Source organism: Anarhichas minor, unplaced genomic scaffold, assembly GCF_050575085.1.
Source record: "Anarhichas minor isolate MPS153535 unplaced genomic scaffold, ASM5057508v1 ptg000136l, whole genome shotgun sequence".
NCBI lineage: Eukaryota > Metazoa > Chordata > Actinopteri > Perciformes > Anarhichadidae > Anarhichas > Anarhichas minor.
This window is the reverse complement of record NW_027466582.1, coordinates 16733203-16757752: the sequence shown is the minus strand read 5'-3', so window position 1 is coordinate 16757752 and position 24550 is coordinate 16733203. Positions and strand designations below refer to the sequence as shown.

At 44.5% G+C, this 24550-nt stretch overlaps 25 non-coding genes across 25 annotated transcripts; all 25 read right to left on the bottom strand.

Moving 5' to 3' along the window:
* Positions 1–945: 945 nt before the first annotated feature.
* trnav-aac (transfer RNA valine (anticodon AAC)) lies at positions 946–1018 on the bottom strand. The gene has a single exon. It is a non-coding gene; the product is annotated as a tRNA-Val (tRNA).
* Positions 1019–3017: 1999 nt separating this feature from the next.
* On the bottom strand, positions 3018–3090 carry trnav-cac (transfer RNA valine (anticodon CAC)). The gene has a single exon. It is a non-coding gene; the product is annotated as a tRNA-Val (tRNA).
* Positions 3091–3707: 617 nt separating this feature from the next.
* Positions 3708–3780, bottom strand: trnav-cac (transfer RNA valine (anticodon CAC)). The gene has a single exon. It is a non-coding gene; the product is annotated as a tRNA-Val (tRNA).
* Positions 3781–4397: 617 nt separating this feature from the next.
* trnav-cac (transfer RNA valine (anticodon CAC)) lies at positions 4398–4470 on the bottom strand. Its single transcript has one exon. It is a non-coding gene; the product is annotated as a tRNA-Val (tRNA).
* A 618-nt stretch (positions 4471–5088) lies between these two features.
* trnav-cac (transfer RNA valine (anticodon CAC)) lies at positions 5089–5161 on the bottom strand. The gene has a single exon. It is a non-coding gene; the product is annotated as a tRNA-Val (tRNA).
* Positions 5162–5778: 617 nt separating this feature from the next.
* On the bottom strand, positions 5779–5851 carry trnav-cac (transfer RNA valine (anticodon CAC)). The gene has a single exon. It is a non-coding gene; the product is annotated as a tRNA-Val (tRNA).
* A 617-nt stretch (positions 5852–6468) lies between these two features.
* trnav-cac (transfer RNA valine (anticodon CAC)) lies at positions 6469–6541 on the bottom strand. The gene has a single exon. It is a non-coding gene; the product is annotated as a tRNA-Val (tRNA).
* Positions 6542–7848: 1307 nt separating this feature from the next.
* trnav-aac (transfer RNA valine (anticodon AAC)) lies at positions 7849–7921 on the bottom strand. The gene has a single exon. It is a non-coding gene; the product is annotated as a tRNA-Val (tRNA).
* Positions 7922–8538: 617 nt separating this feature from the next.
* On the bottom strand, positions 8539–8611 carry trnav-cac (transfer RNA valine (anticodon CAC)). Its single transcript has one exon. It is a non-coding gene; the product is annotated as a tRNA-Val (tRNA).
* Positions 8612–9228: 617 nt separating this feature from the next.
* Positions 9229–9301, bottom strand: trnav-aac (transfer RNA valine (anticodon AAC)). Its single transcript has one exon. It is a non-coding gene; the product is annotated as a tRNA-Val (tRNA).
* A 617-nt stretch (positions 9302–9918) lies between these two features.
* Positions 9919–9991, bottom strand: trnav-cac (transfer RNA valine (anticodon CAC)). Its single transcript has one exon. It is a non-coding gene; the product is annotated as a tRNA-Val (tRNA).
* A 618-nt stretch (positions 9992–10609) lies between these two features.
* On the bottom strand, positions 10610–10682 carry trnav-aac (transfer RNA valine (anticodon AAC)). Its single transcript has one exon. It is a non-coding gene; the product is annotated as a tRNA-Val (tRNA).
* A 618-nt stretch (positions 10683–11300) lies between these two features.
* Positions 11301–11373, bottom strand: trnav-cac (transfer RNA valine (anticodon CAC)). The gene has a single exon. It is a non-coding gene; the product is annotated as a tRNA-Val (tRNA).
* Positions 11374–11990: 617 nt separating this feature from the next.
* Positions 11991–12063, bottom strand: trnav-cac (transfer RNA valine (anticodon CAC)). Its single transcript has one exon. It is a non-coding gene; the product is annotated as a tRNA-Val (tRNA).
* A 1308-nt stretch (positions 12064–13371) lies between these two features.
* Positions 13372–13444, bottom strand: trnav-cac (transfer RNA valine (anticodon CAC)). The gene has a single exon. It is a non-coding gene; the product is annotated as a tRNA-Val (tRNA).
* Positions 13445–14062: 618 nt separating this feature from the next.
* Positions 14063–14135, bottom strand: trnav-aac (transfer RNA valine (anticodon AAC)). The gene has a single exon. It is a non-coding gene; the product is annotated as a tRNA-Val (tRNA).
* A 617-nt stretch (positions 14136–14752) lies between these two features.
* Positions 14753–14825, bottom strand: trnav-cac (transfer RNA valine (anticodon CAC)). The gene has a single exon. It is a non-coding gene; the product is annotated as a tRNA-Val (tRNA).
* Positions 14826–15443: 618 nt separating this feature from the next.
* trnav-aac (transfer RNA valine (anticodon AAC)) lies at positions 15444–15516 on the bottom strand. Its single transcript has one exon. It is a non-coding gene; the product is annotated as a tRNA-Val (tRNA).
* A 617-nt stretch (positions 15517–16133) lies between these two features.
* trnav-aac (transfer RNA valine (anticodon AAC)) lies at positions 16134–16206 on the bottom strand. The gene has a single exon. It is a non-coding gene; the product is annotated as a tRNA-Val (tRNA).
* Positions 16207–18204: 1998 nt separating this feature from the next.
* trnav-aac (transfer RNA valine (anticodon AAC)) lies at positions 18205–18277 on the bottom strand. The gene has a single exon. It is a non-coding gene; the product is annotated as a tRNA-Val (tRNA).
* A 617-nt stretch (positions 18278–18894) lies between these two features.
* Positions 18895–18967, bottom strand: trnav-cac (transfer RNA valine (anticodon CAC)). Its single transcript has one exon. It is a non-coding gene; the product is annotated as a tRNA-Val (tRNA).
* A 617-nt stretch (positions 18968–19584) lies between these two features.
* On the bottom strand, positions 19585–19657 carry trnav-cac (transfer RNA valine (anticodon CAC)). Its single transcript has one exon. It is a non-coding gene; the product is annotated as a tRNA-Val (tRNA).
* A 617-nt stretch (positions 19658–20274) lies between these two features.
* Positions 20275–20347, bottom strand: trnav-aac (transfer RNA valine (anticodon AAC)). The gene has a single exon. It is a non-coding gene; the product is annotated as a tRNA-Val (tRNA).
* Positions 20348–22345: 1998 nt separating this feature from the next.
* Positions 22346–22418, bottom strand: trnav-cac (transfer RNA valine (anticodon CAC)). The gene has a single exon. It is a non-coding gene; the product is annotated as a tRNA-Val (tRNA).
* A 1999-nt stretch (positions 22419–24417) lies between these two features.
* Positions 24418–24490, bottom strand: trnav-cac (transfer RNA valine (anticodon CAC)). Its single transcript has one exon. It is a non-coding gene; the product is annotated as a tRNA-Val (tRNA).
* Between the last annotated feature and the right edge of the window lie 60 nt (positions 24491–24550).

The window sequence follows — 24550 nt, the reverse complement described above, 5'->3', positions numbered from 1 at the left end:
TATTGAGCATGTTTCTGCTGTCAGAGACAGCTTCACATTGACGATATGATCCTCTACCTCGGCATGCATGAAAGGTTGCACATCAGAATGGAAAATTCTGCTTCTTTTCATCCAGTTTGCTGGGAACGCTAGTCAGAACACTTTGATTGTGTGGAGGAAAAGCCAACCCTGGGGCAGTTGTACTTCTTATCCAGTTTCAGACAATTCCACTAAGTAGAGTTTTATTTTGTGGAGTAAGCAGGAACAAAGAATACTGTTTCCGCCCAGTTTCGAACAGGGGACCTTTCGAGTGTGAAGCGAACGTGATAACCACTACACTACGGAAACTGCTGAAAATTACTTTTATGCACGTGCCCAGGCTCAATGCACCATTCACACTTGACTGCAAACATTTCAGATGCCAGACAACATGATTTCCGAATGGATTCAGTCACAGCTGCTGTGTCATTGAGTGACAGTAAATGTCTACTTCACTTAAAGCCTCCCCTGTATAGCTTCAAGAATTCCCTTCATAGGCCGGAACAACGGCACTTTTTTTTTATTTAGCCAAAAATGCTACTAGCGCAGTCCTCGTTAGTATAGTGGATAGTATCTCCGCTTGTCATGCGGAAGACTAGGGTTCGATTCCCTGACGGGGAGATTTCTACCAGTTGCTAGTAAGACAACAGCCATTTAACACAGAGACGATACATATTGAGCATGTTTCTGCTGTCAGAGACAGCTTCACATTGACGATATAATCCTCTACCTCGGCATGCATGAAAGGTTGCACATCAGAATGGAAAATTCTGCTTCTTTTCATCCAGTTTGCTGGGAACGCTAGTCAGAACACTTTGATTGTGTGGAGGAAAAGCCAACCCTGGGGCAGTTGTACTTCTTATCCAGTTTCGGACAATTCCACTAAGTAGAGTTTTATTTTGTGGAGTAAGCAGGAACAAAGAATACTGTTTCCGCCCAGTTTCGAAGAGGGGACCTTTCGCGTGTTAGGCGAACGTGATAACCACTACACTACGGAAACTGCTTAAGATAACTATTGTGCACGTGCCCAGGCTCAATGCACCATTCACACTTGACTGCAAACATTTCAGATGCCAGACAACATGATTTCCGAATGGATTCAGTCACAGCTGCTGTGTCATTGAGTGACAGTAAATGTCTACTTCACTTAAAGCCTCCCCTGTATAGCTTCAAGAATTCCCTTCATAGGCCGGAACAACGGCACTTTTTTTTTATTTAGCCAAAAATGCTACTAGCGCAGTCCTCGTTAGTATAGTGGATAGTATCTCCGCTTGTCACGCGGAAGACCAGGGTTCGATACCCTGAAGGGGAGATTTCTACCAGTTGCTAGTAAGACAACAGCCATTTAACACAGAGACGATACTTATTGAGCATGTTTCTGCTGTCAGAGACAGCTTCACATTGACGATATGATCCTCTACCTCGGCATGCATGAAAGGTTGCACATCAGAATGGAAAATTCTGCTTCTTTTCATCCAGTTTGCTGGGAACGCTAGTCAGAACACTTTGATTGTGTGGAGGAAAAGCCAACCCTGGGGCAGTTGTACTTCTTATCCAGTTTCAGACAATTCCACTTAGTAGAGTTTTATTTTGTGGAGTAAGCAGGAACAAAGAATACTGTTTCCGCCCAGTTTCGAACAGGGGACCTTTCGAGTGTGAAGCGAACGTGATAACCACTACACTACGGAAACTGCTGAAAATGACTTTTATGCACGTGCCCAGGCTCAATGCACCATTCACACTTGACTGCAAACATTTCAGATGCCAGACAACATGATTTCCGAATGGATTCAGTCACAGCTGCTGTGTCATTGAGTGACAGTAAATGTCTACTTCACTTAAAGCCTCCCCTGTATAGCTTCAAGAATTCCCTTCATAGGCCGGAACAGCGGCACTTTTTTTTATTTAGCCAAAAATGCTATTAGCACAGTCCTCGTTAGTATAGTGGATAGTATCTCCGCTTGTCACGCGGAAGACCAGGGTTTGATTCCCTGACGGGGAGTTTTCTACCAGTTGCGTGTAAGACAACAGCCATTTAACACAGAGACGATACATATTGAGAATGTTCCTGCTGTCAGAGACAGCTTCACATTGACGATATGATCCTCTACCTCGGCATGCATGAAAGGTTGCACATCAGAATGGAAAATTCTGCTTCTTTTCATCCAGTTTGCTGGGAACGCTAGTCAGAACACTTTGATTGTGTGGAGGAAAAGCCAACCCTGGGGCAGTTGTACTTCTTATCCAGTTTCGGACAATTCCACTAAGTAGAGTTTTATTTTGTGGAGTAAGCAGGAACAAAGAATACTGTTTCCGCCCAGTTTCGAAGAGGTGACCTTTCGCGTGTTAGGCGAACGTGATAACCACTACACTACGGAAACTGCTGAAGATAGCTATTGTGCACGTGCCCAGGCTCAATGCACCATTCACACTTGACTGCAAACATTTCAGATGCCAGACAACATGATTTCCGAATGGATTCAGTCACAGCTGCTGTGTCATTGAGTGACAGTAAATGTCTACTTCACTTAAAGCCTCCCCTGTATAGCTTCAAGAATTCCCTTCATAGGCCGGAACAACGGCACTTTTTTTTTATTTAGCCAAAAATGCTACTAGCGCAGTCCTCGTTAGTATAGTGGATAGTATCTCCGCTTGTCACGCGGAAGACCAGGGTTCGATTCCCTGAAGGGGAGATTTCTACCAGTTGCTAGTAAGACAACAGCCATTTAACACAGAGACGATACTTATTGAGCATGTTTCTGCTGTCAGAGACAGCTTCACATTGACGATATGATCCTCTACCTCGGCATGCATGAAAGGTTGCACATCAGAATGGAAAATTCTGCTTCTTTTCATCCAGTTTGCTGTGAACGCTAGTCAGAACACTTTGATTGTGTGGAGGAAATGCCAACCCTGGGGCAGTTGTACTTCTTATCCAGTTTCAGACAATTCCACTAAGTAGAGTTTTATTTTGTGGAGTAAGCAGGAACAAAGAATACTGTTTCCGCCCAGTTTCGAACAGGGGACCTTTCGCGTGTGAAGCGAACGTGATAACCACTACACTACGGAAACTGCTGAAGATGACTATTGTGCACGTGCCCAGGCTCAATGCACCATTCACACTTGACTGCAACCATTTCAGATGCCAGACAACATGATTTCCGAATGGATTCAGTCACAGCTGCTGTGTCATTGAGTGACAGTAAATGTCTACTACACTTAAAGCCTCCCCTGTATAGCTCCAAGAATTCCCTTCATAGGCCGGAACAGCGGCACTTTTTTTTATTTAGCCAAAAATGCTATTAGCACAGTCCTCGTTAGTATAGTGGATAGTATCTCCGCTTGTCACGCGGAAGACCAGGGTTCGATTCCCTGACGGGGAGTTTTCTACCAGTTGCGTGTAAGACAACAGCCATTTAACACAGAGACGATACATATTGAGAATGTTCCTGCTGTCAGAGACAGCTTCACATTGACGATATGATCCTCTACCTCGGCATGCATGAAAGGTTGCACATCAGAATGGAAAATTCTGCTTCTTTTCATCCAGTTTGCTGGGAACGCTAGTCAGAACACTTTGATTGTGTGGAGGAAAAGCCAACCCTGGGGCAGTTGTACTTCTTATCCAGTTTCGGACAATTCCACTAAGTAGAGTTTTATTTTGTGGAGTAAGCAGGAACAAAGAATACTGTTTCCGCCCAGTTTCGAACTGAGGACCTTTCGCGTGTGAAGCAAACGTGATAACCACTACACTACGGAAACTGCTGAAGATGACTTTTATGCACGTGCCCAGGCTCAATGCACCATTCACACTTGACTGCAAACATTTCAGATGCCAGACAACATGATTTCCGAATGGATTCAGTCACAGCTGCTGTGTCATTGAGTGACAGTAAATGTCTACTTCACTTAAAGCCTCCCCTGTATAGCTCCAAGAATTCCCTTCATAGGCCGGAACAGCGGCACTTTTTTTTATTTAGCCAAAAATGCTATTAGCACAGTCCTCGTTAGTATAGTGGATAGTATCTCTGCTTGTCACGCGGAAGACCAGGGTTCGATTCCCTGACGGGGAGTTTTCTACCAGTTGCGTGTAAGACAACAGCCATTTAACACAGAGACGATACATATTGAGAATGTTCCTGCTGTCAGAGACAGCTTCACATTGACGATATGATCCTCTACCTCGGCATGCATGAAAGGTTGCACATCAGAATGGAAAATTCTGCTTCTTTTCATCCAGTTTGCTGGGAACGCTAGTCAGAACACTTTGATTGTGTGGAGGAAAAGCCAACCCTGTGGCAGTTGTACTTCTTATCCAGTTTCGGACAATTCCACCAAGTAGAGTTTTATTTTGTGGAGTAAGCAGGAACAAAGAATACTGTTTCCGCCCAGTTTCGAACAGGGGACCTTTCGCGTGTGAAGCAAACGTGATAACCACTACACTACGGAAACTGCTGAAAATGACTTTTATGCACGTGCCCAGGCTCAATGCACCATTCACACTTGACTGCAACCATTTCAGATGCCAGACAACATGATTTCCGAATGGATTCAGTCAAAGCTGCTGTGTCATTGAGTGACAGTAAATGTCTACTTCACTTAAAGCCTCCCCTGTATAGCTTCAAGAATTCCCTTCATAGGCCGGAACAACGGCACTTTTTTTTTATTTAGCCAAAAATGCTACTAGCGCAGTCCTCGTTAGTATAGTGGATAGTATCTCCGCTTGTCACGCGGAAGACCAGGGTTCGATTCCCTGACGGGGAGATTTCTACCAGTTGCTAGTAAGACAACAGCCATTTAACACAGAGACGATACTTATTGAGCATGTTTCTGCTGTCAGAGACAGCTTCACATTGACGATATGATCCTCTACCTCGGCATGCATGAAAGGTTGCACATCAGAATGGAAAATTCTGCTTCTTTTCATCCAGTTTGCTGGGAACGCTAGTCAGAACACTTTGATTGTGTGGAGGAAAAGCCAACCCTGTGGCAGTTGTACTTCTTATCCAGTTTCAGACAATTCCACTAAGTAGAGTTTTATTTTGTGGAGTAAGCAGGAACAAAGAATACTGTTTCCGCCCAGTTTCGAACTGAGGACCTTTCGCGTGTGAAGCAAACGTGATAACCACTACACTACGGAAACTGCTGAAGATGACTTTTATGCACGTGCCCAGGCTCAATGCACCATTCACACTTGACTGCAAACATTTCAGATGCCAGACAACATGATTTCCGAATGGATTCAGTCACAGCTGCTGTGTCATTGAGTGACAGTAAATGTCTACTTCACTTAAAGCCTCCCCTGTATAGCTCCAAGAATTCCCTTCATAGGCCGGAACAGCGGCACTTTTTTTTATTTAGCCAAAAATGCTATTAGCACAGTCCTCGTTAGTATAGTGGATAGTATCTCTGCTTGTCACGCGGAAGACCAGGGTTCGATTCCCTGAAGGGGAGTTTTCTACCAGTTGCGTGTAAGACAACAGCCATTTAACACAGAGACGATACATATTGAGAATGTTCCTGCTGTCAGAGACAGCTTCACATTGACGATATGATCCTCTACCTCGGCATGCATGAAAGGTTGCACATCAGAATGGAAAATTCTGCTTCTTTTCATCCAGTTTGCTGGGAACGCTAGTCAGAACACTTTGATTGTGTGGAGGAAAAGCCAACCCTGTGGCAGTTGTACTTCTTATCCAGTTTCGGACAATTCCACTAAGTAGAGTTTTATTTTGTGGAGTAAGCAGGAACAAAGAATACTGTTTCCGCCCAGTTTCGAACTGAGGACCTTTCGCGTGTGAAGCAAACGTGATAACCACTACACTACGGAAACTGCTGAAGATGACTTTTATGCACGTGCCCAGGCTCAATGCACCATTCACACTTGACTGCAAACATTTCAGATGCCAGACAACATGATTTCCGAATGGATTCAGTCACAGCTGCTGTGTCATTGAGTGACAGTAAATGTCTACTTCACTTAAAGCCTCCCCTGTATAGCTCCAAGAATTCCCTTCATAGGCCGGAACAGCGGCACTTTTTTTTATTTAGCCAAAAATGCTATTAGCACAGTCCTCGTTAGTATAGTGGATAGTATCTCTGCTTGTCACGCGGAAGACCAGGGTTCGATTCCCTGAAGGGGAGTTTTCTACCAGTTGCGTGTAAGACAACAGCCATTTAACACAGAGACGATACATATTGAGAATGTTCCTGCTGTCAGAGACAGCTTCACATTGACGATATGATCCTCTACCTCGGCATGCATGAAAGGTTGCACATCAGAATGGAAAATTCTGCTTCTTTTCATCCAGTTTGCTGGGAACGCTAGTCAGAACACTTTGATTGTGTGGAGGAAAAGCCAACCCTGTGGCAGTTGTACTTCTTATCCAGTTTCGGACAATTCCACTAAGTAGAGTTTTATTTTGTGGAGTAAGCAGGAACAAAGAATACTGTTTCCGCCCAGTTTCGAACAGGGGATCTTTCGCGTGTGAAGCGAACGTGATAACCACTACACTACGGAAACTGCTGAAAATGACTTTTATGCACGTGCCCAGGCTCAATGCACCATTCACACTTGACTGCAACCATTTCAGATGCCAGACAACATGATTTCCGAATGGATTCAGTCAAAGCTGCTGTGTCATTGAGTGACAGTAAATGTCTACTTCACTTAAAGCCTCCCCTGTATAGCTTCAAGAATTCCCTTCATAGGCCGGAACAACGGCACTTTTTTTTATTTAGCCAAAAATGCTATTAGCACAGTCCTCGTTAGTATAGTGGATAGTATCTCTGCTTGTCACGCGGAAGACCAGGGTTCGATTCCCTGAAGGGGAGTTTTCTACCAGTTGCGTGTAAGACAACAGCCATTTAACACAGAGACGATACATATTGAGAATGTTCCTGCTGTCAGAGACAGCTTCACATTGACGATATGATCCTCTACCTCGGCATGCATGAAAGGTTGCACATCAGAATGGAAAATTCTGCTTCTTTTCATCCAGTTTGCTGGGAACGCTAGTCAGAACACTTTGATTGTGTGGAGGAAAAGCCAACCCTGTGGCAGTTGTACTTCTTATCCAGTTTCGGACAATTCCACTAAGTAGAGTTTTATTTTGTGGAGTAAGCAGGAACAAAGAATACTGTTTCCGCCCAGTTTCGAACAGGGGACCTTTCGAGTGTGAAGCAAACGTGATAACCACTACACTACGGAAACTGCTGAAAATGACTTTTATGCTCGTGCCCAGGCTCAATGCACCATTCACACTTGACTGCAAACATTTCAGATGCCAGACAACATGATTTCCGAATGGATTCAGTCACAGCTGCTGTGTCATTGAGTGACAGTAAATGTCTACTTCACTTAAAGCCTCCCCTGTATAGCTCCAAGAATTCCCTTCATAGGCCGGAACAGCGGCACTTTTTTTTATTTAGCCAAAAATGCTATTAGCACAGTCCTCGTTAGTATAGTGGATAGTATCTCCGCTTGTCATGCGGAAGACCAGGGTTCGATTCCCTGACGGGGAGTTTTCTACCAGTTGCTAGTAAGACAACAGCCATTTAACACAGAGACGATACATATTGAGAATGTTCCTGCTGTCAGAGACAGCTTCACATTGACGATATGATCCTCTACCTCGGCATGCATGAAAGGTTGCACATCAGAATGGAAAATTCTGCTTCTTTTCATCCAGTTTGCTGGGAACGCTAGTCAGAACACTTTGATTGTGTGGAGGAAAAGCCAACCCTGGGGCAGTTGTACTTCTTATCCAGTTTCGGACAATTCCACTAAGTAGAGTTTTATTTTGTGGAGTAAGCAGGAACAAAGAATACTGTTTCCGCCCAGTTTCGAAGAGGGGACCTTTCGCGTGTTAGGCGAACGTGATAACCACTACACTACGGAAACTGCTGAAGATGACTATTGTGCACGTGCCCAGGCTCAATGCACCATTCACACTTGACTGCAACCATTTCAGATGCCAGACAACATGATTTCCGAATGGATTCAGTCACAGCTGCTGTGTCATTGAGTGACAGTAAATGTCTACTACACTTAAAGCCTCCCCTGTATAGCTCCAAGAATTCCCTTCATAGGCCGGAACAGCGGCACTTTTTTTTATTTAGCCAAAAATGCTATTAGCACAGTCCTCGTTAGTATAGTGGATAGTATCTCCGCTTGTCACGCGGAAGACCAGGGTTCGATTCCCTGACGGGGAGTTTTCTACCAGTTGCGTGTAAGACAACAGCCATTTAACACAGAGATGATACATATTGAGAATGTTCCTGCTGTCAGAGACAGCTTCACATTGACGATATGATCCTCTACCTCGGCATGCATGAAAGGTTGCACATCAGAATGGAAAATTCTGCTTCTTTTCATCCAGTTTGCTGGGAACGCTAGTCAGAACACTTTGATTGTGTGGAGGAAAAGCCAACCCTGGGGCAGTTGTACTTCTTATCCAGTTTCGGACAATTCCACTAAGTAGAGTTTTATTTTGTGGAGTAAGCAGGAACAAAGAATACTGTTTCCGCCCAGTTTCGAACTGAGGACCTTTCGCGTGTGAAGCAAACGTGATAACCACTACACTACGGAAACTGCTGAAAATGACTTTTATGCACGTGCCCAGGCTCAATGCACCATTCACACTTGACTGCAAACATTTCAGATGCCAGACAACATGATTTCCGAATGGATTCAGTCACAGCTGCTGTGTCATTGAGTGACAGTAAATGTCTACTTCACTTAAAGCCTCCCCTGTATAGCTCCAAGAATTCCCTTCATAGGCCGGAACAGCGGCACTTTTTTTTATTTAGCCAAAAATGCTATTAGCACAGTCCTCGTTAGTATAGTGGATAGTATCTCCGCTTGTCATGCGGAAGACCAGGGTTCGATTCCCTGACGGGGAGTTTTCTACCAGTTGCTAGTAAGACAACAGCCATTTAACACAGAGACGATACATATTGAGAATGTTCCTGCTGTCAGAGACAGCTTCACATTGACGATATGATCCTCTACCTCGGCATGCATGAAAGGTTGCACATCAGAATGGAAAATTCTGCTTCTTTTCATCCAGTTTGCTGGGAACGCTAGTCAGAACACTTTGATTGTGTGGAGGAAAAGCCAACCCTGGGGCAGTTGTACTTCTTATCCAGTTTCGGACAATTCCACTAAGTAGAGTTTTATTTTGTGGAGTAAGCAGGAACAAAGAATACTGTTTCCGCCCAGTTTCGAAGAGGGGACCTTTCGCGTGTTAGGCGAACGTGATAACCACTACACTACGGAAACTGCTGAAGATGACTATTGTGCACGTGCCCAGGCTCAATGCACCATTCACACTTGACTGCAACCATTTCAGATGCCAGACAACATGATTTCCGAATGGATTCAGTCACAGCTGCTGTGTCATTGAGTGACAGTAAATGTCTACTACACTTAAAGCCTCCCCTGTATAGCTCCAAGAATTCCCTTCATAGGCCGGAACAGCGGCACTTTTTTTTATTTAGCCAAAAATGCTATTAGCACAGTCCTCGTTAGTATAGTGGATAGTATCTCCGCTTGTCACGCGGAAGACCAGGGTTCGATTCCCTGACGGGGAGTTTTCTACCAGTTGCGTGTAAGACAACAGCCATTTAACACAGAGATGATACATATTGAGAATGTTCCTGCTGTCAGAGACAGCTTCACATTGACGATATGATCCTCTACCTCGGCATGCATGAAAGGTTGCACATCAGAATGGAAAATTCTGCTTCTTTTCATCCAGTTTGCTGGGAACGCTAGTCAGAACACTTTGATTGTGTGGAGGAAAAGCCAACCCTGGGGCAGTTGTACTTCTTATCCAGTTTCGGACAATTCCACTAAGTAGAGTTTTATTTTGTGGAGTAAGCAGGAACAAAGAATACTGTTTCCGCCCAGTTTCGAACTGAGGACCTTTCGCGTGTGAAGCAAACGTGATAACCACTACACTACGGAAACTGCTGAAGATGACTTTTATGCACGTGCCCAGGCTCAATGCACCATTCACACTTGACTGCAAACATTTCAGATGCCAGACAACATGATTTCCGAATGGATTCAGTCACAGCTGCTGTGTCATTGAGTGACAGTAAATGTCTACTTCACTTAAAGCCTCCCCTGTATAGCTTCAAGAATTCCCTTCATAGGCCGGAACAACGGCACTTTTTTTTCATTTAGCCAAAAATGCTACTAGCGCAGTCCTCGTTAGTATAGTGGATAGTATCTCCGCTTGTCACGCGGAAGACCAGGGTTCGATTCCCTGACGGGGAGTTTTCTACCAGTTGCTAGTAAGACAACAGCCATTTAACACAGAGACGATACATATTGAGAATGTTCCTGCTGTCAGAGACAGCTTCACATTGACGATATGATCCTCTACCTCGGCATGCATGAAAGGTTGCACATCAGAATGGAAAATTCTGCTTCTTTTCATCCAGTTTGCTGGGAACGCTAGTCAGAACACTTTGATTGTGTGGAGGAAAAGCCAACCCTGGGGCAGTTGTACTTCTTATCCAGTTTCGGACAATTCCACTAAGTAGAGTTTTATTTTGTGGAGTAAGCAGGAACAAAGAATACTGTTTCCGCCCAGTTTCGAACAGGGGACCTTTCGCTTGTTAGGCGAACGTGATAACCACTACACTACGGAAACTGCTGAAGATGACTATTGTGCACGTGCCCAGGCTCAATGCACCATTCACACTTGACTGCAACCATTTCAGATGCCAGACAACATGATTTCCGAATGGATTCAGTCACAGCTGCTGTGTCATTGAGTGACAGTAAATGTCTACTACACTTAAAGCCTCCCCTGTATAGCTTCAAGAATTCCCTTCATAGGCCGGAACAACGGCACTTTTTTTTTATTTAGCCAAAAATGCTACTAGCGCAGTCCTCGTTAGTATAGTGGATAGTATCTCCGCTTGTCACGCGGAAGACCAGGGTTCGATTCCCTGAAGGGGAGATTTCTACCAGTTGCTAGTAAGACAACAGCCATTTAACACAGAGACGATACTTATTGAGCATGTTTCTGCTGTCAGAGACAGCTTCACATTGACGATATGATCCTCTACCTCGGCATGCATGAAAGGTTGCACATCAGAATGGAAAATTCTGCTTCTTTTCATCCAGTTTGCTGGGAACGCTAGTCAGAACACTTTGATTGTGTGGAGGAAAAGCCAACCCTGGGGCAGTTGTACTTCTTATCCAGTTTCGGACAATTCCACTAAGTAGAGTTTTATTTTGTGGAGTAAGCAGGAACAAAGAATACTGTTTCCGCCCAGTTTCGAACTGAGGACCTTTCGCGTGTGAAGCAAACGTGATAACCACTACACTACGGAAACTGCTGAAGATGACTTTTATGCACGTGCCCAGGCTCAATGCACCATTCACACTTGACTGCAAACATTTCAGATGCCAGACAACATGATTTCCGAATGGATTCAGTCACAGCTGCTGTGTCATTGAGTGACAGTAAATGTCTACTTCACTTAAAGCCTCCCCTGTATAGCTCCAAGAATTCCCTTCATAGGCCGGAACAGCGGCACTTTTTTTTATTTAGCCAAAAATGCTATTAGCACAGTCCTCGTTAGTATAGTGGATAGTATCTCTGCTTGTCATGCGGAAGACCAGGGTTCGATTCCCTGACGGGGAGTTTTCTACCAGTTGCGTGTAAGACAACAGCCATTTAACACAGAGACGATACATATTGAGAATGTTCCTGCTGTCAGAGACAGCTTCACATTGACGATATGATCCTCTACCTCGGCATGCATGAAAGGTTGCACATCAGAATGGAAAATTCTGCTTCTTTTCATCCAGTTTGCTGGGAACGCTAGTCAGAACACTTTGATTGTGTGGAGGAAAAGCCAACCCTGTGGCAGTTGTACTTCTTATCCAGTTTCGGACAATTCCACTAAGTAGAGTTTTATTTTGTGGAGTAAGCAGGAACAAAGAATACTGTTTCCGCCCAGTTTCGAACAGGGGACCTTTCGCGTGTGAAGCGAACGTGATAACCACTACACTACGGAAACTGCTGAAAATGACTTTTATGCACGTGCCCAGGCTCAATGCACCATTCACACTTGACTGCAACCATTTCAGATGCCAGACAACATGATTTCCGAATGGATTCAGTCAAAGCTGCTGTGTCATTGAGTGACAGTAAATGTCTACTTCACTTAAAGCCTCCCCTGTATAGCTTCAAGAATTCCCTTCATAGGCCGGAACAACGGCACTTTTTTTTTATTTAGCCAAAAATGCTACTAGCGCAGTCCTCGTTAGTATAGTGGATAGTATCTCCGCTTGTCACGCGGAAGACCAGGGTTCGATTCCCTGACGGGGAGATTTCTACCAGTTGCTAGTAAGACAACAGCCATTTAACACAGAGACGATACTTATTGAGCATGTTTCTGCTGTCAGAGACAGCTTCACATTGACGATATGATCCTCTACCTCGGCATGCATGAAAGGTTGCACATCAGAATGGAAAATTCTGCTTCTTTTCATCCAGTTTGCTGGGAACGCTAGTCAGAACACTTTGATTGTGTGGAGGAAAAGCCAACCCTGTGGCAGTTGTACTTCTTATCCAGTTTCAGACAATTCCACTAAGTAGAGTTTTATTTTGTGGAGTAAGCAGGAACAAAGAATACTGTTTCCGCCCAGTTTCGAACAGGGGACCTTTCGAGTGTGAAGCAAACGTGATAACCACTACACTACGGAAACTGCTGAAAATGACTTTTATGCACGTGCCCAGGCTCAATGCACCATTCACACTTGACTGCAAACATTTCAGATGCCAGACAACATGATTTCCGAATGGATTCAGTCACAGCTGCTGTGTCATTGAGTGACAGTAAATGTCTACTTCACTTAAAGCCTCCCCTGTATAGCTCCAAGAATTCCCTTCATAGGCCGGAACAGCGGCACTTTTTTTTATTTAGCCAAAAATGCTATTAGCACAGTCCTCGTTAGTATAGTGGATAGTATCTCCGCTTGTCACGCGGAAGACCAGGGTTCGATTCCCTGACGGGGAGTTTTCTACCAGTTGCGTGTAAGACAACAGCCATTTAACACAGAGATGATACATATTGAGAATGTTCCTGCTGTCAGAGACAGCTTCACATTGACGATATGATCCTCTACCTCGGCATGCATGAAAGGTTGCACATCAGAATGGAAAATTCTGCTTCTTTTCATCCAGTTTGCTGGGAACGCTAGTCAGAACACTTTGATTGTGTGGAGGAAAAGCCAACCCTGGGGCAGTTGTACTTCTTATCCAGTTTCGGACAATTCCACTAAGTAGAGTTTTATTTTGTGGAGTAAGCAGGAACAAAGAATACTGTTTCCGCCCAGTTTCGAACTGAGGACCTTTCGCGTGTGAAGCAAACGTGATAACCACTACACTACGGAAACTGCTGAAGATGACTTTTATGCACGTGCCCAGGCTCAATGCACCATTCACACTTGACTGCAAACATTTCAGATGCCAGACAACATGATTTCCGAATGGATTCAGTCACAGCTGCTGTGTCATTGAGTGACAGTAAATGTCTACTTCACTTAAAGCCTCCCCTGTATAGCTTCAAGAATTCCCTTCATAGGCCGGAACAACGGCACTTTTTTTTCATTTAGCCAAAAATGCTACTAGCGCAGTCCTCGTTAGTATAGTGGATAGTATCTCCGCTTGTCACGCGGAAGACCAGGGTTCGATTCCCTGACGGGGAGTTTTCTACCAGTTGCTAGTAAGACAACAGCCATTTAACACAGAGACGATACATATTGAGAATGTTCCTGCTGTCAGAGACAGCTTCACATTGACGATATGATCCTCTACCTCGGCATGCATGAAAGGTTGCACATCAGAATGGAAAATTCTGCTTCTTTTCATCCAGTTTGCTGGGAACGCTAGTCAGAACACTTTGATTGTGTGGAGGAAAAGCCAACCCTGGGGCAGTTGTACTTCTTATCCAGTTTCGGACAATTCCACTAAGTAGAGTTTTATTTTGTGGAGTAAGCAGGAACAAAGAATACTGTTTCCGCCCAGTTTCGAACAGGGGACCTTTCGCGTGTTAGGCGAACGTGATAACCACTACACTACGGAAACTGCTGAAGATGACTATTGTGCACGTGCCCAGGCTCAATGCACCATTCACACTTGACTGCAACCATTTCAGATGCCAGACAACATGATTTCCGAATGGATTCAGTCACAGCTGCTGTGTCATTGAGTGACAGTAAATGTCTACTACACTTAAAGCCTCCCCTGTATAGCTCCAAGAATTCCCTTCATAGGCCGGAACAGCGGCACTTTTTTTTATTTAGCCAAAAATGCTATTAGCACAGTCCTCGTTAGTATAGTGGATAGTATCTCCGCTTGTCACGCGGAAGACCAGGGTTCGATTCCCTGACGGGGAGTTTTCTACCAGTTGCGTGTAAGACAACAGCCATTTAACACAGAGACGATACATATTGAGAATGTTCCTGCTGTCAGAGACAGCTTCACATTGACGATATGATCCTCTACCTCGGCATGCATGAAAGGTTGCACATCAGAATGGAAAATTCTGCTTCTTTTCATCCAGTTTGCTGGGAACGCTAGTCAGAACACTTTGATTGTGTGGAGGAAAAGCCAACCCTGGGGCAGTTGTACTTCTTATCCAGTTTCGGACAATTCCACTAAGTAGAGTTTTATTTTGTGGAGTAAGCAGGAACAAAGAATACTGTTTCCGCCCAGTTTCGAACTGAGGACCTTTCGCGTGTGAAGCAAACGTGATAACCACTACACTACGGAAACTGCTGTAGATGACTTTTATGCACGTGCCCAGGCTCAATGCACCATTCACACTTGACTGCAAACATTTCAGATGCCAGACAACATGATTTCCGAATGGATTCAGTCACAGCTGCTGTGTCATTGAGTGACAGTAAATGTCTACTTCACTTTAAGCCTCCCCTGTATAGCTTCAAGAATTCCCTTCATAGGCCGGAACAACGGCACTTTTTTTTCATTTAGCCAAAAATGCTACTAGCGCAGTCCTCGTTAGTATAGTGGATAGTATCTCCGCTTGTCACGCGGATGACCAGGGTTCGATTCCCTGACGGGGAGTTTTCTACCAGTTGCTAGTAAGACAACAGCCATTTAACACAGAGACGATACATATTGAGAATGTTCCTGCTGTCAGAGACAGCTTCACATTGACGATATGATCCTCTACCTCGGCATGCATGAAAGGTTGCACATCAGAATGGAAAATTCTGCTTCTTTTCATCCAGTTTGCTGGGAACGCTAGTCAGAACACTTTGATTGTGTGGAGGAAAAGCCAACCCTGGGGCAGTTGTACTTCTTATCCAGTTTCGGACAATTCCACTAAGTAGAGTTTTATTTTGTGGAGTAAGCAGGAACAAAGAATACTGTTTCCGCCCAGTTTCGAACAGGGGACCTTTCGCGTGTTAGGCGAACGTGATAACCACTACACTACGGAAACTGCTGAAGATGACTATTGTGCACGTGCCCAGGCTCAATGCACCATTCACACTTGACTGCAACCATTTCAGATGCCAGACAACATGATTTCCGAATGGATTCAGTCACAGCTGCTGTGTCATTGAGTGACAGTAAATGTCTACTACACTTAAAGCCTCCCCTGTATAGCTCCAAGAATTCCCTTCATAGGCCGGAACAGCGGCACTTTTTTTCATTTAGCCAAAAATGCTATTAGCACAGTCCTCGTTAGTATAGTGGATAGTATCTCTGCTTGTCACGCGGAAGACCAGGGTTCGATTCCCTGACGGGGAGTTTTCTACCAGTTGCGTGTAAGACAACAGCCATTTAACACAGAGACGATACATATTGAGAATGTTCCTGCTGTCAGAGACAGCTTCACATTGACGATATGATCCTCTACCTCGGCATGCATGAAAGGTTGCACATCAGAATGGAAAATTCTGCTTCTTTTCATCCAGTTTGCTGGGAACGCTAGTCAGAACACTTTGATTGTGTGGAGGAAAAGCCAACCCTGGGGCAGTTGTACTTCTTATCCAGTTTCAGACAATTCCACTAAGTAGAGTTTTATTTTGTGGAGTAAGCAGGAACAAAGAATACTGTTTCCGCCCAGTTTCGAACAGGGGACCTTTCGCGTGTTAGGCGAACGTGATAACCACTACACTACGGAAACTGCTGAAGATGACTATTGTGCACGTGCCCAGGCTCAATGCACCATTCACACTTGACTGCAACCATTTCAGATGCCAGACAACATGATTTCCGAATGGATTCAGTCACAGCTGCTGTGTCATTGAGTGACAGTAAATGTCTACTACACTTAAAGCCTCCCCTGTATAGCTCCAAGAATTCCCTTCATAGGCCGGAACAGCGGCACTTTTTTTTACTTAGCCAAAAATGCTATTAGCACAGTCCTCGTTAGTATAGTGGATAGTATCTCCGCTTGTCACGCGGAAGACCAGGGTTCGATTCCCTGACGGGGAGTTTTCTACCAGTTGCGTGTAAGACAACAGCCATTTAACACAGAGACGATACATATTGAGAATGTTCCTGCTGTCAGAGACAGCTTCACATTGACGATATGATCCTCTACCTCGGCATGCATGAAAGGTTGCACATCAGAATGGAAAATTCTGCTTCTTTTCATCCAGTTTGCTGGGAACGCTAGTCAGAACACTTTGATTGTGTGGAGGAAAAGCCAACCCTGTGGCAGTTGTACTTCTTATCCAGTTTCGGACAATTCCACTAAGTAGAGTTTTATTGTGTGGAGTAAGCAGGAACAAAGAATACTGTTTCCGCCCAGTTTCAAACAGGGGACCTTTCGCGTGTGAAGCGAACGTGATAACCACTACACTACGGAAACTGCTGAAAATGACTTTTATGCACGTGCCCAGGCTCAATGCACCATTCACACTTGACTGCAACCATTTCAGATGCCAGACAACATGATTTCCGAATGGATTCAGTCACAGCTGCTGTGTCATTGAGTGACAGTAAATGTCTACTTCACTTAAAGCCTCCCCTGTATAGCTTCAAGAATTCCCTTCATAGGCCGGAACAACGGCACTTTTTTTTTATTTAGCCAAAAATGCTACTAGCGCAGTCCTCGTTAGTATAGTGGATAGTATCTCCGCTTGTCACGCAGAAGACCAGGGTTCGATTCCCTGACGGGGAGATTTCTACCAGTTGCTAGTAAGACAACAGCCATTTAACACAGAGACGATACTTATTGAGCATGTTTCTGCTGTCAGAGACAGCTTCACATTGACGATATGATCCTCTACCTCGGCATGCATGAAAGGTTGCACATCAGAATGGAAAATTCTGCTTCTTTTCATCCAGTTTGCTGGGAACGCTAGTCAGAACACTTTGATTGTGTGGAGGAAAAGCCAACCCTGGGGCAGTTGTACTTCTTATCCAGTTTCAGACAATTCCACTAAGTAGAGTTTTATTTTGTGGAGTAAGCAGGAACAAAGAATACTGTTTCCGCCCAGTTTCGAACAGGGGACCTTTCGAGTGTGAAGCGAACGTGATAACCACTACACTATGGAAACTGCTGAAGATAACTATTGTGCACGTGCCCAGGCTCAATGCACCATTCACACTTGACTGCAAACATTTCAGATGCCAGACAACATGATTTCCGAATGGATTCAGTCACAGCTGCTGTGTCATTGAGTGACAGTAAATGTCTACTTCACTTAAAGCCTCCCCTGTATAGCTCCAAGAATTCCCTTCATAGGCCGGAACAGCGGCACTTTTTTTTATTTAGCCAAAAATGCTATTAGCACAGTCCTCGTTAGTATAGTGGATAGTATCTCCGCTTGTCACGCGGAAGACCAGGGTTCGATTCCCTGACGGGGAGTTTTCTACCAGTTGCGTGTAAGACAACAGCCATTTAACACAGAGACGATACATATTGAGAATGTTCCTGCTGTCAGAGACAGCTTCACATTGACGATATGATCCTCTACCTCGGCATGCATGAAAGGTTGCACATCAGAATGGAAAATTCTGCTTCTTTTCATCCAGTTTGCTGGGAACGCTAGTCAGAACACTTTGATTGTGTGGAGGAAAAGCCAACCCTGGGGCAGTTGTACTTCTTATCCAGTTTCGGACAATTCCACTAAGTAGAGTTTTATTTTGTGGAGTAAGCAGGAACAAAGAATACTGTTTCCGCCCAGTTTCGAACAGGGGACCTTTCGCGTGTTAGGCGAACGTGATAACCACTACACTACGGAAACTGCTGAAGATGACTATTGTGCATGTGCCCAGGCTCAATGCACCATTCACACTTGACTGCAACCATTTCAGATGCCAGACAACATGATTTCCGAATGGATTCAGTCACAGCTGCTGTGTCATTGAGTGACAGTAAATGTCTACTACACTTAAAGCCTCCCCTGTATAGCTCCAAGAATTCCCTTCATAGGCCGGAACAGCGGCACTTTTTTTTATTTAGCCAAAAATGCTATTAGCACAGTCCTCGTTAGTATAGTGGATAGTATCTCCGCTTGTCACGCGGAAGACCAGGGTTCGATTCCCTGACGGGGAGTTTTCTACCAGTTGCGTGTAAGACAACAGCCATTTAACACAGAGATGATACATATTGAGAATGTTCCTGCTGTCAGAGACAGCTTCACATTGACGATATGATCCTCTACCTCGGCATGCATGAAAGGTTGCACATCAGAATGGAAAATTCTGCTTCTTTTCATCCAGTTTGCTGGGAACGCTAGTCAGAACACTTTGATTGTGTGGAGGAAAAGCCAACCCTGGGGCAGTTGTACTTCTTATCCAGTTTCGGACAATTCCACTAAGTAGAGTTTTATTTTGTGGAGTAAGCAGGAACAAAGAATACTGTTTCCGCCCAGTTTCGAACTGAGGACCTTTCGCGTGTGAAGCAAACGTGATAACCACTACACTACGGAAACTGCTGAAGATGACTTTTATGCACGTGCCCAGGCTCAATGCACCATTCACACTTGACTGCAACCATTTCAGATGCCAGACAACATGATTTCCGAATGGATTCAGTCACAGCTGCTGTGTCATTGAGTGACAGTAAATGTCTACTACACTTAAAGCCTCCCCTGTATAGCTCCAAGAATTCCCTTCATAGGCCGGAACAGCGGCACTTTTTTTTATTTAGCCAAAAATGCTATTAGCACAGTCCTCGTTAGTATAGTGGATAGTATCTCCGCTTGTCACGCGGAAGACCAGGGTTCGATTCCCTGACGGTGAGTTTTCTACCAGTTGCGTGTAAGACAACAGCCATTTAACACAGAGACGATACATATTGAGAATGTTCCTGCTGTCAGAGACAGCTTCACATTGACGATATGATCCTCTACCTCGGCATGCATGAAAGGTTGCACATCAGAATGGAAAATTCTGCTTCTTTTCATCCAGTTTGCTGGGAACGCTAGTCAGAACACTTTGATTGTGTGGAGGAAAAGCCAACCCTGGGGCAGTTGTACTTCTTATCCAGTTTCGGACAATTCCACTAAGTATAGTTTTATTTTGTGGAGTAAGCAGGAACAAAGAATACTGTTTCCGCCCAGTTTCGAACTGAGGACCTTTCGCGTGTGAAGCAAACGTGATAACCACTACACTACGGAAACTGCTGAAGATGACTTTTATGCACGTGCCCAGGCTCAATGCACCATTCACACTTGACTGCAAACATTTCAGATGCCAGACAACATGATTTCCGAATGGATTCAGTCACAGCTGCTGTGTCATTGAGTGACAGTAAATGTCTACTTCACTTAAAGCCTCCCCTGTATAGCTCCAAGAATTCCCTTCATAGGCCGGAACAGCGGCACTTTTTTTCATTTAGCCAAAAATGCTATTAGCACAGTCCTCGTTAGTATAGTGGATAGTATCTCTGCTTGTCACGCGGAAGACCAGGGTTCGATTCCCTGACGGGGAGTTTTCTACCAGTTGCGTGTAAGACAACAGCCATTTAACACAGAGACGATACATATTGAGAATGTTCCTGCTGTCAGAGACAGCTTCACATTGACGATATGATCCTCTACCTCGGCATGCATGAAAGGTTGCACATCAGAATGGAAAATTCTGCTTCTTTTCATCCAGTTTGCTGGGAACGCTAGTCAGAACACTTTGATTGTGTGGAGGAAAAGCCAACCCTGGGGCAGTTGTACTTCTTATCCAGTTTCAGACAATTCCACTAAGTAGAGTTTTATTTTGTGGAGTAAGCAGGAACAAAGAATACTGTTTCCGCCCAGTTTCGAACAGGGGACCTTTCGCGTGTTAGGCGAACGTGATAACCACTACACTACGGAAACTGCTGAAGATGACTATTGTGCACGTGCCCAGGCTCAATGCACCATTCACACTTGACTGCAACCATTTCAGATGCCAGACAACATGATTTCCGAATGGATTCAGTCACAGCTGCTGTGTCATTGAGTGACAGTAAATGTCTACTACACTTAAAGCCTCCCCTGTATAGCTCCAAGAATTCCCTTCATAGGCCGGAACAGCGGCACTTTTTTTTACTTAGCCAAAAATGCTATTAGCACAGTCCTCGTTAGTATAGTGGATAGTATCTCCGCTTGTCACGCGGAAGACCAGGGTTCGATTCCCTGACGGGGAGTTTTCTACCAGTTGCGTGTAAGACAACAGCCATTTAACACAGAGACGATACATATTGAGAATGTTCCTGCTGTCAGAGACAGCTTCACATTGACGATATGATCCTCTACCTCGGCATGCATGAAAGGTTGCACATCAGAATGGAAAATTCTGCTTCTTTTCATCCAGTTTGCTGGGAACGCTAGTCAGAACACTTTGATTGTGTGGAGGAAAAGCCAACCCTGTGGCAGTTGTACTTCTTATCCAGTTTCGGACAATTCCACTAAGTAGAGTTTTATTGTGTGGAGTAAGCAGGAACAAAGAATACTGTTTCCGCCCAGTTTCAAAGAGGGGACCTTTCGCGTGTGAAGCGAACGTGATAACCACTACACTACGGAAACTGCTGAAAATGACTTTTATGCACGTGCCCAGGCTCAATGCACCATTCACACTTGACTGCAACCATTTCAGATGCCAGACAACATGATTTCCGAATGGATTCAGTCACAGCTGCTGTGTCATTGAGTGACAGTAAATGTCTACTTCACTTAAAGCCTCCCCTGTATAGCTTCAAGAATTCCCTTCATAGGCCGGAACAACGGCACTTTTTTTTTATTTAGCCAAAAATGCTACTAGCGCAGTCCTCGTTAGTATAGTGGATAGTATCTCCGCTTGTCACGCGGAAGACCAGGGTTCGATTCCCTGACGGGGAGATTTCTACCAGTTGCTAGTAAGACAACAGCCATTTAACACAGAGACGATACTTATTGAGCATGTTTCTGCTGTCAGAGACAGCTTCACATTGACGATATGATCCTCTACCTCGGCATGCATGAAAGGTTGCACATCAGAATGGAAAATTCTGCTTCTTTTCATCCAGTTTGCTGGGAACGCTAGTCAGAACACTTTGATTGTGTGGAGGAAAAGCCAACCCTGGGGCAGTTGCACTTCTTATCCAGTTTCAGACAATTCCACTAAGTAGAGTTTTATTTTGTGGAGTAAGCAGGAACAAAGAATACTGTTTCCTCCCAGTTTCGAACAGGGGACCTTTCGAGTGTGAAGCGAACGTGATAACCACTACACTATGGAAACTGCTGAAGATAACTATTGTGCACGTGCCCAGGCTAAATGCACCATTCACACTTGACTGCAAACATTTCAGATGCCAGACAACATGATTTCCGAATGGATTCAGTCACAGCTGCTGTGTCATTGAGTGACAGTAAATGTCTACTTCACTTAAAGCCTCCCCTGTATAGCTCCAAGAATTCCCTTCATAGGCCGGAACAGCGGCACTTTTTTTTATTTAGCCAAAAATGCTATTAGCACAGTCCTCGTTAGTATAGTGGATAGTATCTCCGCTTGTCACGCGGAAGACCAGGGTTCGATTCCCTGACGGGGAGTTTTCTACCAGTTGCGTGTAAGACAACAGCCATTTAACACAGAGACGATACATATTGAGAATGTTCCTGCTGTCAGAGACAGCTTCACATTGACGATATGATCCTCTACCTCGGCATGCATGAAAGGTTGCACATCAGAATGGAAAATTCTGCTTCTTTTCATCCAGTTTGCTGGGAACGCTAGTCAGAACACTTTGATTGTGTGGAGGAAAAGCCAACCCTGTGGCAGTTGTACTTCTTATCCAGTTTCGGACAATTCCACTAAGTAGAGTTTTATTTTGTGGAGTAAGCAGGAACAAAGAATACTGTTTCCGCCCAGTTTCGAACTGAGGACCTTTCGCGTGTGAAGCAAACGTGATAACCACTACACTACGGAAACTGCTGAAGATGACTTTTATGCACGTGCCCAGGCTCAATGCACCATTCACACTTGACTGCAACCATTTCAGATGTCAGACAACATGATTTCCGAATGGATTCAGTCACAGCTGCTGTGTCATTGAGTGACAGTAAATGTCTACTTCACTTAAAGCCTCCCCTGTATAGCTTCAAGAATTCCCTTCATAGGCCGGAACAACGGCACTTTTTTTTTATTTAGCCAAAAATGCTACTAGCGCAGTCCTCGTTAGTATAGTGGATAGTATCTCCGCTTGTCACGCGGAAGACCAGGGTTCGATTCCCTGACGGGGAGTTTTCTACCAGTTGCTAGTAAGACAACAGCCATTTAACACAGAGACGATACTTATTGAGCATGTTTCTGCTGTCAGAGACAGCTTCACATTGACGATATGATCCTCTATCTCGGCATGCATGAAAGGTTGCACATCAGAATGGAAAATTCTGCTTCTTTTCATCCAGTTTGCTGGGAACGCTAGTCAGAACACTTTGATTGTGTGGAGGAAAAGCCAACCCTGTGGCAGTTGTACTTCTTATCCAGTTTCGGACAATTCCACTAAGTAGAGTTTTATTGTGTGGAGTAAGCAGGAACAAAGAATACTGTTTCCGCCCAGTTTCAAACAGGGTACCTTTCGCGTGTGAAGCGAACGTGATAACCACTACACTACGGAAACTGCTGAAAATGACTTTTATGCACGTGCCCAGGCTCAATGCACCATTCACACTTGACTGCAACCATTTCAGATGCCAGACAACATGATTTCCGAATGGATTCAGTCACAGCTGCTGTGTCATTGAGTGACAGTAAATGTCTACTTCACTTAAAGCCTCCCCTGTATAGCTTCAAGAATTCCCTTCATAGGCCGGAACAACGGCACTTTTTTTTTATTTAGCCAAAAATGCTACTAGCGCAGTCCTCGTTAGTATAGTGGATAGTATCTCCGCTTGTCACGCAGAAGACCAGGGTTCGATTCCCTGACGGGGAGATTTCTACCAGTTGCTAGTAAGACAACAGCCATTTAACACAGAGACGATACTTATTGAGCATGTTTCTGCTGTCAGAGACAGCTTCACATTGACGATATGATCCTCTACCTCGGCATGCATGAAAGGTTGCACATCAGAATGGAAAATTCTGCTTCTTTTCATCCAGTTTGCTGGGAACGCTAGTCAGAACACTTTGATTGTGTGGAGGAAAAGCCAACCCTGGGGCAGTTGTACTTCTTATCCAGTTTCAGACAATTCCACTAAGTAGAGTTTTATTTTGTGGAGTAAGCAGGAACAAAGAATACTGTTTCCGCCCAGTTTCGAACAGGGGACCTTTCGAGTGTGAAGCGAACGTGATAACCACTACACTATGGAAACTGCTGAAGATAACTATTGTGCACGTGCCCAGGCTCAATGCACCATTCACACTTGACTGCAAACATTTCAGATGCCAGACAACATGATTTCCGAATGGATTCAGTCACAGCTGCTGTGTCATTGAGTGACAGTAAATGTCTACTTCACTTAAAGCCTCCCCTGTATAGCTCCAAGAATTCCCTTCATAGGCCGGAACAGCGGCACTTTTTTTTATTTAGCCAAAAATGCTATTAGCACAGTCCTCGTTAGTATAGTGGATAGTATCTCCGCTTGTCACGCGGAAGACCAGGGTTCGATTCCCTGACGGGGAGTTTTCTACCAGTTGCGTGTAAGACAACAGCCATTTAACACAGAGACGATACATATTGAGAATGTTCCTGCTGTCAGAGACAGCTTCACATTGACGATATGATCCTCTACCTCGGCATGCATGAAAGGTTGCACATCAGAATGGAAAATTCTGCTTCTTTTCATCCAGTTTGCTGGGAACGCTAGTCAGAACACTTTGATTGTGTGGAGGAAAAGCCAACCCTGTGGCAGTTGTACTTCTTATCCAGTTTCGGACAATTCCACTAAGTAGAGTTTTATTTTGTGGAGTAAGCAGGAACAAAGAATACTGTTTCCGCCCAGTTTCGAACTGAGGACCTTTCGCGTGTGAAGCAAACGTGATAACCACTACACTACGGAAACTGCTGAAGATGACTTTTATGCACGTGCCCAGGCTCAATGCACCATTCACACTTGACTGCA